Source organism: Artemia sp. Qi Xiang Cuo, chromosome 16 (assembly GCF_049724085.1).
Source record: "Artemia sp. Qi Xiang Cuo chromosome 16, ASM4972408v1, whole genome shotgun sequence".
Lineage (NCBI taxonomy): Eukaryota > Metazoa > Arthropoda > Branchiopoda > Anostraca > Artemiidae > Artemia > Artemia sp. Qi Xiang Cuo.
Window position 1 is genome coordinate 14332531 of NC_142809.1, and position 14441 is coordinate 14346971.

At 35.9% G+C, this 14441-nt stretch overlaps 1 long non-coding RNA gene across 1 annotated transcript; it reads right to left on the bottom strand.

Moving 5' to 3' along the window:
- Positions 1–340: 340 nt before the first annotated feature.
- On the bottom strand, positions 341–14251 carry LOC148942602 (uncharacterized). Its single transcript, XR_016143068.1, has 3 exons — positions 13815–14251; positions 6924–7045; positions 341–791 (listed from the first exon to the last, which is right to left on the bottom strand). It is a non-coding gene; the product is annotated as an uncharacterized LOC148942602 (long non-coding RNA).
- Between the last annotated feature and the right edge of the window lie 190 nt (positions 14252–14441).

A 14441-nucleotide genomic window follows, 5' to 3' on the forward strand; every position in this document is an offset into this window, starting at 1 on the left:
GTGGCTTTGCTGCTGGGCCCTGGCATAGCTACATGGCAGGCTTCTATACATGGATATTCACTGTCAATTGTCTTCCAACTGCAGACAATGTTAGCCTCTTCTTGATGTCATGGCGTCACCATAGGTTTGATACGACCCCCCGGGAAAAGTACGAATTCTTATAAAGTCACTTCGCTCTTTAGTCAGCGGGCCTATGACGACGTTATGGCACAGAAAAGAGAGCGGAGGTCCATCCATTACTCAAACTGTGTAATAATAAGCGATTCCTGACTCTAAGAACATCAAATAATAAGTACATGATAAGATATAAGAATACAGAATAATAAAGTTTTACTTAAATAAGCTTTTCAATATTTATTAAGATAAAAAATAAATAAAATGTCTCGAATATTTTTTCTTGTTTGCTTGTTTGTTGACTCATGACGCGATTTCTTGGCTGAGGAGTAGAAGCTGTGCAGGCAGAAGAGCTTGAATGAGCAGTAAATTCGTTTAGTGAGGGATGAGCAAAAAAGATAATTTATTGAAAAAAGTAAAGGGTTCTATTTCTTTTAAAATGTAAAAAAGGGAGAAAAAACAACAAGGCATAAACAACAATTTTACGGAGAATAAAAGTAATTTAAGGTGCAGAACCCTTGATTTTTATTTTAACTTTACAATTACAAGAAGGCTGATCTGTTGCAACGACTTTCTATGTAAAAATGAATGCCATTACACAGAAAGACGGCAACAGATACAAGGCTTCCACAGAAGCTAGTTGTGAAATTTACTGCTCAGCTCTTTAATTTTTAAGCCTATAAAAGAAAAGGGACATTAATCGATTGGACATAAAATACATGTAAAGAAGTGATAAAAAAACAACAACAAAGAAATATGTATATACATATTTAGAGAGAGAGAGAGAGAGAGAGAGAGAGAGAGAGAGAGAGAGAGAGAGAGAGAGAGAGAGAGAGAGAGAGAGAGAGAGAGAGAGAGAGAGAGAGAGAGAGAGAGAGAGAGAGAGAGAGAGAGAGAGAGAGAGAGAGAGAGAGAGAGAGAGAGAGAGAGAGAGAGAGAGAGAGAGAGAGAGAGAGAGAGAGAGAGAGAGAGAGAGAGAGAGAGAGAGAGAGAGAGAGAGAGAGAGAGAGAGAGAGAGAGAGAGAGAGAGAGAGAGAGAGAGAGAGAGAGAGAGAGAGAGAGAGAGAGAGAGAGAGAGAGAGAGAGAGAGAGAGAGAATTGGAAGAGAATTTATTAATGTATGTAAAATAAATGTAAAATTAGTTTTTCAATTGAATGGAGCAGAATTTTCTTTTTAAAGTTCAGGAAAGGGCACTGTTTAAAAAAATTTTAACACACCAGATTGGAAAACATTAAAAATCAGCCAAAAGGAAAAATTACTTGAGTAATTTGACAGCTTTGAGACTTCCTTGTTGTGCTACTTGCCTTGATTGAAAACCTTGCCGACACAAGGCACATATTATTTATGCTGTATGTACGTTAAACAGACAGCGGTTTGCTTAACAATTAGTAAGAGATTATGTCTTCTTTGTTAAAACTAGCCTCTTGTTAGCTTTTCGAACTCTTATTACACTCGAGTGACAATGGGGCCCTTGTTCCAGTGCCCAAGTTACATCAGGTCAAAATAAAAGCTTTCAATTTGGGAGGTTCAAGGAGGAGTCTTTGACAGTCTTATGACCTCAGGTACTAGATGTTGCAACGTTCTTACGTCAGTGGTTTAAAAAATTCGATCACCCCACAAATGATTACCAAAAATATACACAAATATAACAAATGTAACATTTGGAATATTATAACACTTTTTTCAAAGCTTTGAAGAAAAGCAAAAAATGTTAAATACCCCTAACTACGCTTGAAATCTATTTTAAAAAGAAACTTTTTGGAGATTTCCATGTATACGACCATGATCAAAGCAGAAGTTTAAAGCCTACGTGGGGATCAATGAGGACTCATTGTGTATTTTGACCACAGGTGACTTATTGTTGCGACTTTCTTAAATTTGGTAATTTTTATGAGCTTTTGGAAATCAAAGCTTAAACTCAACAACTGATACTAAGTGTCCTAACATTTTGCTTGGATTAAAAGTGACGAACTAGGATGAAAATCTCAACAACTTCCTGGAGCTACTTTAGTCTGCATATTATTTCATTTAATTACCTTTGAAACGGATGAGTTTTTCTTTTTTTACCTAAGAAAATATCTAGCACTTCATTTTTCTTCATACCGAATACACCATTAAGTGTTTTTTGTTTCTTTGTAACTGAAATGTTCTCATGTGAAGTGTTCATCATGTATTTTTCAATTTGATAAATTTACTCCTTTTAGATGCAGTTTATAATTTGACTGATATAAGGTATTTATGAGTTTATAATTTGGAATGAATCCCCAAAATAAAAAATGAATAATATCCAAAAAAGCAGCCAAAAGCAATAAAAAAGCAGCAGTTCAGCCTTAGCCTACATGATATATATTCTACAAAGAAGCCAAAAAATACTTTAAAATGCATTTTTTTTTAAATTGTTATTAAAAACCAGTTTTTAATACAAGAAGGCTTTTTAGGAATCCAAAAGAGCAAAAAAAATCAATATCAAAGTCACCCATTTCAACTGTTTTAATGGTGAGAAAACAAATATAGGCAAGGGGCATTATTAAAAAATTAAGCTTTTAAGGTCAAAGTTATGTAAAAATATTGTAACCAGATAACTGATGAATTTTTTGATACGGTATTTGTGGTCTTGTACGCAGTAATGGTCGATGAAAAAAAAAACTGCCAATATTGGTAATTATTTATGTTAAGAATACATAGCTAATAGATACTTCAACTACACGTATTATGCAAGGGTTCTGAAACGCCACAGCCATTTCGTTTCTACCAGATTTCTATTTCTCTTGATGAATAACGAAGAAAACCAGTTTCCAGCCAGCAACTTTAACTGTAACTTATGGGAAGCATGTCCGTATATATTTATTGAGGAAGTGGAAATAACACTCATTGAGCTTTAGCATTTGCTGCATCTCGGATAACTCTACACTTCAAACTAAATGACGGGTGCTTCCCCCGCAGTGCAAGCATTTCACATTTCCAGAGGTACATGGTGTATCCTTTGATGTGGTATGTCCTTCACTGCATATGGCGCATTTCACCGTTTCGTTAAAATCTTTTGCAAGGTGGTTTAGTGACTGGCATCGGAAACAATATTTCGGTGGGCTGACAAAAGGACTGAGCCTCACTAACAAATAACCGACTGTGAGTCCGTTTTTCAACGCTGCATCCAAGGCCCTCTGATCAGCGAAACTGATTTTGAAGGCTGGGCCTTTTCCGATTTGGTTTACATTGGAAATTGCGGGGTTGGCTGCTTTGAGATCGGAATCGGTCATGGACAACTCAAATTTCTGGCAACTACTAGGTAGTCCTTTTTGCGCACCGAGACTGCAGCTCCGGGCATACCAGCTTTAATAGTATTCACCAAACACTGAGAATCGGATGCATTGTGAGGATATATAACTAAAAAAATCTTTTTGCGTCACTACTCTGGCTATTTGCCCGGCACCGGCTTAATCATCGAGGAATTTCTTTTGACCGACCGCTGATTCCATACATTCTTTAGCTTTTTAATCCCTATAGATACAGGATTTGTCTCACGAAGAGTAGGCAATTCTTTATTGTCAAACAGATGACTTTATTGTCAGCCCTATCAATGCACGAGTTCAACTTTTCGCAGCATTCGGTCACTTTGCACGCCAAAGATGTGTAAGAATTGAACGACATAGCAGGCATCTCTTTCAGGTCCAGGATTGTGAATCTAATATTGAAATTACCTCGTGACTCCAGAGTTTTCAAAGCCTCAAATATATCGTCCATCATAGTCCCAGGAGCTATTGCGGCGAGTCTTTCCTCCATTACGTCATCTTCCACATTCTCAAGCAAAAACTTGTGCGCTTGCGTAATCGAATCTTTGTTGTAGAATTTCACTGCCGTAGATATAATCGTCTCTTTACTAATTTCCGCCCTCAAAATACTTCACTAAGCGAAATTCAGAATCGGGCAATAACAGTGCTTCAGTTTACCCGCTCCCGCACTCATCCATTTCGTTCCGCACTGAAAATGCTCAACGTTCATAAAATATTCAATTTACGTTTTTATCACTTTGAACTCTGAATAAAAACTGATTCTGAACAGTTATGTGTATATAGATTGTCAAAAGGGTACAAGGAAATAACTGAGTATATTAATTTGGAAAATTCAGGAAATAATAAGGGAGATGATAAAAAAGGCAATATTTGCGTGTTACCAATACTACTGCAACTACCACCACTACTACTACCACACTACTCTATTTACGGTATTAAGGGTAAATTTGAACTATATCAAAAGACGCTATGTGCATGCACATTGTCAAAATAGCGTATCTCAAGAATTGACTTTGGTATTAAGTTGGAACTTTCAGTGAATACTTAAAGGGGAAGATCATCTCACCAAAAGGCAATATGTGCACAATACTTCTAATGCAACTGTTACTGTTACATTTACAACAACTATTACTACTCCTCTTGCAACTATTTGTAGGGCTTACAGCATTGAGACGGAAAAATGACATATCAGTTATGTCATAGCGATAGCTAATTGTATTAAGTTGAAACTTCCAGGACTTGACGAGAGGGATGTTCTACTGACCAAAAGGCAATGGTTTAATACTACTGCTGCTAGCAGTACTACCGCTATTCAATACTACGTCACAGCAGTAGTATCGATGTTACTAGTAATATCGATACTACTACTGTGACCACTATTACAACTATGCCTAAGGGTATGGAGGTGAAATTTCAAGAAATTTCACCTCTGTATGCAGGTTGTCAAAAGGGTGTAACAGCAATATCTTAAGAACAGTTTGGTGTGTAAAATTAAAACTAACGGGTCTTGCTGTGCGGGATGTTGAACTAACCAAAAGAAAAAATTTGCATATTAACGCTACTGCTTCTACTCATACTACTACTACTATTACTGTTATTACTACTTCTATTGCTACTACTGCCACTAAAGCTTAGGCTACTACATTTAATTCTACTGCTACTACTACTACTACTACTACTGCTATTGAAACTAAGTGATATTAAGGTGAAAAATTTGGGATATGTAAAAACTGTATGGAACTAATTCGAAACACAGGTTTTCAAGCGGACGCATCAGAAATGCTGCAGGAATGGTTGATGGTATGTATTAAGCTGAAACTTTCATCGTGTGTTGAAAGGGATCTTAAAGAAACGGAAGGCGCTATGAGCATACTGCTACTAATGTTGCTACAACTATTGCTACTACGCAAGCTAAGAGCATTAAGGTGAAGCTTTTAAGGAGTATTTAGGCGGATGTTGAACTAAATCACAATAAACTATGAGCATGTGGAGTTTCAGAAAGGTGACAAAGCAATATCTGAATAACAACTTCTATTATTAATTTGGGCCTTTAAGGGTAAGTTGTGGGAGATTTTGTACTAGCCAGAAGGCACTATATGTATATTTTTAATACTACCACTACAGTTCCTGTAACTAATGACTCTAAGGGTATTAAGATGAAACTTTTAGGGAACGTTTAGAAGTTTCAATTAATCGAAAAACTGTATGCATGCAGGTTTTCAAAAAGGAATATAAGCAATATCATAGGCAGCACCACTCCATAATAGCTAGAAATATCATTGAAACTTTTAAAGGAGATCTTTCGATTCAAAACTAAAAATTCTGGTGCCCTTTTTAAGAGTAAAAAGAGATTGGAGGGCAAGCAGTCCTTCTCTCAAGCCCATTCATTTTCCAAACGCATCCAGCCAAATTTTAAGACAACCATTTTGTTCAGCATAGTAGAACTGTCCCGCAACTATGTCTTTAGGGATATTCGGCATTTCAACCCCCCCCCCCACAGTTAAGCAATTGGCCCATTATGCATTAAAACAAATCAAAAGGCATTGTGTTTACGGTTGCCAATAAGGCACCTCAGCAATATATCGAGAACAACTGGGGATATTAAGTTGAAACTTTTGTGGATACTACTATTACTACTTCTGTTTTTACAATTCAAATAAATAGAAAGAGTGGAAGTGTCTCCGGGTTGTCAAAGAGCAAAGATAGTATCTTTTGGGAATGATATTAAGTTTTATTTTTCAGGTCAACTTCAGAAGCTATAAAATTAAGTTAAAAATATTGCTTATGTCAGGATTAAGAATGGTTGAAAAAGTTTCTCCAATATACAAAAAGTGACCCATACTATGGATTCTTACAGAAAAAAACTGAAAAGGCTTAAAATATTATTTTTTCCATGAAAAAGACCATGTCAATAAAACAAGAACATAAATTACTTTAAAAAACTTTTTCCACTAAACAAGTTTTTCAAAGAAAATTAAAGAACTCCATTAAGCCAAGAATGAGCAGAAATAATGTCAAATAGCCTCCGAAGCGTAAAACTATCAGAAATCATTATCAATAAATAATGAAACTAAAAACGAACAGAAATTACAATAAATAGCCGAGTCAAACTCAAAACGAGCAAAAATTAACATGAGTAGGGCTGGTCTTGAGAAGGCATGGTGGTTATCAGCCCTACTCATGTTAATATTATCATCTTAATTAATCTTTAAAAAGGGTACTCACCAACATATTATTCTTACGTGAATTTCTTTTGACTTGAAAGCCAGAACAAAACAATATATTTTGAATAGGTGCCGAAAGGGGAATCATTTATGTAGAATACAAAACATCAAAGTGAGAAATATATCGCTTTACTGAAATTTTAGAACACTAAATACCTACATGTGAACTCTGCAAAAAACCTAAAGCACTGAATCATCACATTTTGTCACGTTAGACTGAAAGCAACGGAGAAAAATCCAGGGAGCATAAATTGTCAAAGAAAAGTATTTTTGACGTCTTGCTATTCAGATTACCTGTAAGTCTTTCAAATCCGGAAGTAATTCAAATCCGGGAATACATTTTCCTTGTCATCCTTAATTGTAATTGGCTGATCTTCTCGTATCCTCTCAATGGCAAGTGGAAAAACTAACTGCAACTAAAGGTTTATACAGTTAAAACAGTTTTTGTTGGAGGTAAAAAAAAAAAAAAAAAGGTAGCAACGTTATTGTCATTTTAACCTAGAGATGACTCGATCTGTAGGTTAAGTCTATATCCAGGTACAAGCCAGTTGCTTGCCTATTTACAGTAAGACTCACGAAAAAGATCATTTGCCCCATTTTTTTTCTTTGTGCATCAGAATTTAGCCCATTTTAGGCAGGTCAAATCTTGACAGGAAATGGAGAGGAAAGCTTTAAGATATTTTTAGAGCTCTGCATAGATCTATTGCTAACGTTAGTAGATTTATATTCAATAAGTCACTTAAAATGAGCTAGTATTCAATTTACTGTCAGTGTGATTGTCTTAACCTAATATTATTGATACCTACAAATTTCCTTCCTCTTCCTCCCTAAGGTTGGTCAGAAGGATCCCCATTCCACAAAAATTGGAAAAGGCATAGAGAAAGTCCGTTTGTTGCGTGCTTTGATCCTCTTCCCTCTTCAGAAAACTGATAATTCTAAAAGTCATGCCCTAAAAGTCATGAAATACCAGTGGTATGCCCTTTTTTTAGTGACCTTCCTGGCTAGTTTTGAATAAATTTTATTACTATCCAGAGATACTGAACATGCAAAAAGAGACATAACTATTATTGTTCTTTCGATTACAGAGGACAAAAAAAATCTATTTTTCCGGGAATTAAAGTTAGGTTTAAGTTTGTTTATTAATAAAATACAACTAAACAATACATATATATATACATGTATTTATATATATATATATATATATATATATATATATATATATATATATATATATATATATATATATATATATATATATATATATATATATATATATATATATATATTATATATATATATATATATATATAATTATATCTATATATATAGCCTTTTCCAGCGGAATCTTCGGGCCTGCCCATGATAGTGCCAAAAGAAGTTGTCCTAGGGGAGTGCCAGGAATAAAATTTTCCATGAGATTGATTATAAGCATGAACTAACTAGACAAACAATACTGACAGTGCAATAACTACATACATCATTCCTCGCTGAGCTACTACTGGAGTCACCGTAAAAAAAAAACAAACCAAAAAAAATCTTAACATTCCACTATACTTCTCCTCACACCTTAAACATACACTGAAAAGAAAATGACTCAGGCATTAATAAAACTCATAATTAGAGTACATTCTCCCCTAACTTTATTTCTAAATTCTTCAAACCTTCTCCTTTTATTATTTTTTTTTTTATCATTACTGTTCCATGATTTTATTCCTCGATAAATAAAGGAGAACTTAGACCGTACTGTGATGGCGATTGCAGCTGAAAGTTCATTCCTCAGGCGAGTACCTTAACTGTGGCAATCAGACCTAACCTGAAGCAATTCTGAGAAGCAAAAAGTTAGATTATTTTTATTGTATGCAAGAATAACAAGTAGGTAATACAAATCCCGTAAGCCAGCAGCCGGTAAAAATTTTAGCCTCCCCAACCCAAATCTCACAGAATCCCTTGAAGATTCACTGCAAAGTTAACATATCGAACTATTTTGGAACCGTCGAATTGGATTCATGAGTGACAGAAACGTTACAAACCATACAGGGTTTGTCCTGAAAGTAATAGGACTGAGTGGAATTAAAAATATTTATTGAGCCAATCGTTACAATTCTTTAAAAACTTTCAAAATAGGCTACTTCTGCGTCAATGTAGCGCTGCCAGCGCGATTTCCAAGAATTGAAGGCGTCACGGTATGCATTCTCCGGAATAGCCTTGAGAACCACGGTGCATGTTGCTTTGGATCCCCTCTGTCACCTCAAAATACTTGCCTTTCAATAGAATTTTCAGGCGAGGAAACAAAAAAAAGTCCGGGGGCATTATCTCGGCTGTAGGGTGGCTGTGGAAGCGTTGAAATGCCAGCCTTGGTCAGGTAGCTGTTCACGAAAAAAGCGGTGTGAGCCGAGGCGTTGTCGTGGTGCAGCTTCCAGTCGGCTGCGATGTCTTGTCGGACCCGCTTGACCCTTCGATTGAGTCTCTTGAGCCTTCCGCATAAAACTTGACGTTGACAGTTGGTCAAGGAGGAACAAATTGACGGTGGACAATGCCTTTGATGCCAAAAAGACAATGAGCATCGTTTTCACTTTGGATTTACTCATTCTTGCCTTTTTTGGGTGAGGAGACGCCAACGTGTGCCACTCAGAAGATTGCCTCTTTGTCTCGGGATCTTACTCAAAGATCCAGGACTTGTCACCTATGATCGCGTTATTCAAAAATTGGGGGTCACTTTCACACATGTTCAAATTTTCTTGGCACTTTTCCACTCGCCATAATTTCTGGTCGTCAGTGAAAACTTTTGGGACCATCTTCGCGCACACCTTGCGCATAATCAAATGCACCGTCACAATGTGACTTCCCTTTCAATCTCATAGTCACTATATTTCAATTGGATAATCTATGGGTAATGAGTAGCTGTTCCAGAGAATATAATATCACAACTATTATGGGAGAAACTTGAAAATTGTTTACACGGACCCAAGTAGAAACTCTAATCGATCATTACTCTGTTTTTGCAAGAAAAATAAGCAACGTCTCACCAGCAAGTATCTGAACTGTTGCTTCTTGTAGATCATTAAAAAACTCACTAAATTATTTTTAATATTTGGCATAGTCTGACTTAGGTCATTTACAAAAAATTAAAACAGTAACTATCCAAGAACAGAACCTTTGTTGAACTCTACATGCAGAGGAATACTTGATGATCGCTTTAAATCAATCTGAACATATCGTAGCCGTTCTGCTAAGAATGCACGTGGAGAGCTAAGTCTAGAACCTTTTATACCATAAAACTTACACTTCACATGCGGCAGATTGTGGTCTACAGTGTCAAAAGCTCTTTTATTATATCTAGAATATATCTGTTCCATGGGATTTTGTCGCCTGAAAAAATGGTCTAGATAGGTCACAAGTTTCAGAAAATTCGTTTACAGCCCAATTTTGGAGAAAAAAAGTTCATGTGAGTGATGTCATGTTTACATACAGTTCAAGAATATGAATTACATCATATTCCCCCGGGAGTGGTCGTATTGTTTTTAGTATCTATGACTTATGGTAAATTGCACAACATGACAAATGACTAAGTAGCTAAAGAAAAAGGCATGGAACAAGAAACAGCAAAGATCCCATTGAATTGCAAAGGAAAACGCTGCACAACGAAGTCTGCTGTTAGAAGACAACACAAAATTACAATAGAATGGAGAAACGTTTTAGTTTAGCGTGAGTGAGTCTGTGAAGGAGAAACAGGAAGAAAGAATTAAATTTACGCTAGAGTTTCTTAATTCAAATAAAACTGTTTATTTTTCACCCTAGAATGAAGAAATGTTATTTTAGCGTCTGCAAAGATGCACAAGAAGAAGAAAATGAATTTATGACTGAATTTCTTAAACAACCCTGGAAAGGAGTGAAGTTATTGTGGCGTCTGTGAAGGATAAACAGGAGAGAGGAATTGAATTCATGCCGACCCAACATTTATACACATCTTTGACACGTGCGAAATTCCACAAGATGACAAACTACCGTACAGCTAAAGAAAAAGCACTGAATACATGATAATTATGCTATTGTTCAATTTAGATATTTAAGGAATTACAATGGAATAAAGAACGTGTTATTTTAGCGTCTGTAAAGGATATATATATAAGCAAGTTAGTACACATATACACTAACATTTCCCGGTGTGAAAAATACAATCTAGAGAGGTCACGACTTTGGGAAAATTCGTTTAGAGCTTTAAATTTGGATAAACATTTTCATATGAATGACTTCACATTCACATGCGTTTCTTATCATTCTGTTTCCTTTATAAGTATAATATAAGCTTGCTTAACATAGTTGATTGCGCGACGGACAGCTAATCCGAAGGTCGCGGGTCCAGCTCTTGCAGTGGTCGAAATTTTCATTGGAATATTTTTTCCATGGTCGAATTTTCCAACTTTTTTGTATATGAGTTTGCACAAGATGAATGTTTGCGCTAAATATGTTACAAAGTACATTACAGTTTAATTTGACTGTCAATAGTATAGTATAGTTTGTCGGTATAAATATACAAAAAACTTCGCCGTGCGGAACAAAATAGAACGAAATTTCGGTTCTTAAAAATCTGTCTTTCCTTCCACCAAGCAGAACTCAGTCCCCTGGTACTTTTTTAAAGAAAAAATCTTGGATTTTTGTTCGCCTGAGAGAAATCAAGTCGTTTGGGTTGTAGGAATTTACTGGCTTGGATTGAAGAAGAAAACTTGCACTAAAAAAATCGGTAAGACTATAGCAAAAATCTGATAAAAGATTTTGAGTTATACAAATTTATTAGAATTTACAAGAGAAATCGTAAAAATTCCAAGATTTAAGGGGAATCAGTCTCCTGTGAATACATCATACGAAAATATAATCGGTTTAGATCTATTTTGCCATTAAATAGATGAAAATGTGTACATTTAACAACGTCTTTATATCTAATAGACTTCCTCCCAGGATGCGGTTTTGTCAAGGCTGTTCCGACCCCTCTTTAGCACGCCTATGTGCAGGATGATATCACGCATTACATTTCGAAGGGGAACTAGGCCCTTAGTGAAAACCACCACACGATTAGGATTCTTTTTCATTTTGAATTCATATACTGTATATAATTATTTTTTAAATAAATCTGAGATGAAGGTGTCTTGGTTGTGCTAGGACTGTACACCAACTTTAGAAATTTCCGTCTTTGTTTAGATTTTCATTTGTAACACAAAAACTACATTTCTGGAATCTATATTAGAGTTTGTTGATGTCAAGTAACACTAAAGTGAATTTCTATGCTGCTGGATGACTTATCAGGTGCTAAACAAATATTTATCTTTGCTCTAGTTTGGTATAAGATTATCACGATTTTTATTTTTTGGCTACTAGAACAACCTTCTGGTTTTGCACCAAAGTCCTGGTTTTGCATAATTCTACAAAAATAAGAATACTTTATTTGCGTAAACTTGGTAGCAATGTTTTATATAGACTAGGAAGCAGGGGCGTCCCGAGGGGGGCGGGGGGGGGCGGGGAGGGGCGCGCCGCCCCTCCAATGGTTTTGGTATTTGGTAAAACTTTTGCTGATGGCGAAAATTTAGGCAGAAATTTTTCAAAATTGCTCGAAATTTAGCAAAATTCTTGATTTCTGCAGAAAATTCGGCATAAATCAGGTATTGATTCGGTAAAATTTACGAAGATCGCCCTTCCCCCCCAATGAAATGAGTCTCGGGACGCCCTTGCTAGGAAGGGATAATTTTATTTGTTTTAAATTTTAAGTTTGCTCTCTGGCGTCATTAAAAGGACTTTGTTATCTTGTTAATTGATATCAAGATTGAACCCTTTCCTGACAAAAGTGTTTCTTCAATGTTCTTGTATTTTAAAAGTCTTGTGAAAGAATGAGTCTGCAGCAAAAGAGCCAAATTTCTACATCTATGATGTAGAGTCCTAAAGTATATTTCACGTTGCTTCATTTTGTTGTTGATTACATCTTTGGAGACTTATTGTGTTTTATTCCCTTTTTTGTTTCTTGCCCTAATGTTTTTATGATTCAGGTAATAATAATTTTAACTGTCACAGTTTCTGTTTTTTGCCCTTTTCAGTTTTTAATAAAGTATACAGTAGCCATGACAGAAATATTTTTCTGACTTGAACATATTTTTATAGGACCTTTGAAAATGGTACAAAGCTGCACTAACTATAACTTTTCCTTTGCATCAACAGTAGAAAGAAATTATGTCTTTTGTGCAAATCTATGTCATATTATGCTTTACTATTTTTACTACTACTACTAACAATTCACCGCAGCACCAAGCCACCTGAGGCTAACACAGCTACGCATGCTCCTCCTCCATCCTAATATATTCAAAACCTCCTTCTCCACACCGTCCCTGGAAGTTACCGTTTCCCTTAAATCTTTCTTTACTACATCCTCCCGCCCCACCCGCAGACGACCTACTCCCCCTTTAGCCCTAAATGGTTGGCCGAAAAGGTCTATACTTTACTTCGCTATAAGTAAAACATTTCCCTTAAATCTTTCTTTACTACATCCTCCCGCCCCACCCGCAGACGACCTACTCCCCCTTTAGCCCTAAATGGTTGGCCGAAAAGGTCTATACTTTACTTCGCTATAAGTAAAACATTGCTAAAAGCGTTATTTTTTTCAGTGAAATAACTTGTCTTTTGAAATGTAAACTAGTAAGTAAGGGTAAGTGATTTTATTTTGATCATAGAATTTTATTTTGATCATAAAAGCTGTAAGCCGTAGGGATCATGTACAAAGACGTTTAGCCAATGACAAGAATAAAAAGGATCATCTGGATTTATGTCAACAATTGTGTATGAAAGTATAATTTAAAGCTCTTCATCTATTTAAACTTCACTGTGGGTATACTCCATTTGACCCTATTGATAAGAATCTCAAAGAAGTCTATTACCCCAGGTTCCTATTATTCCATGTGGGTCTTTTATTCCATATTTGTTGAAGGCTGTTAGAGAGGCGTGCATAGGCGTGCTAAAGAGGGGTCGTAACAGCCCTGACAAAACCGCATTCTGGGAGGAAGTCTATTAGATATAAAGGCGTGGTTAAAAGTACACATTTTTCAGCTATTTAATGGCAAAATAGATGTAAACCGATTCTTTTTTCGTATGAATCCTTGCATCTTATACACTGAAAATGCCCAGAAGAGAATTAAGGAAAGTTACCTTTTTTGAATGGTTCTACAGTTTAATTTGGTAGGAAAATTACAGATTCCAGTTCTATTAGATGAGTTCCATCCTTTGTTTCTTTCTTTGAGCTTGACAAATGTGACTCAATCTATCAGCATGTTCCTCTGACAATTTGTTTCCTTGTTTATTTCTTTTGTTGTTCTCTCGTTTTTCCAAGGCAAGATCTACAAGTATACTTTTCATCAGATTCTTTTGCCAGAGACAAAAAATTTTGTTCATTATTGGTCGAATGCTTACATTTTGCCTGTACAGCATTTCTACCTTGGTCACCTTTCCCAACTGAATGTTTGGGTTGTATAGACTGATGAGCTTTATCCAGGTGATGTTGGTTATGTGTTGATGTCTAGCATGGCACTTCTCCATATTGTATATTTTCACATCCATACAGTGGCTCCTCACCAAGCCACTGATCCGGAATTAGGTGTAAATATCACAGGCCATTGCTCAACAGAGCAAAAACAACACTTTAAAGCTATTCTAAGCTAATTCTCATACTTTGTCCATAAAACTACAGCTCTGCAACGTGTCGATTTCTAGGGATTTACTTGGGAAGAAACTATACGCCTTCCAAGGCTTTACATAGACTTGACTTACTTGACTTAA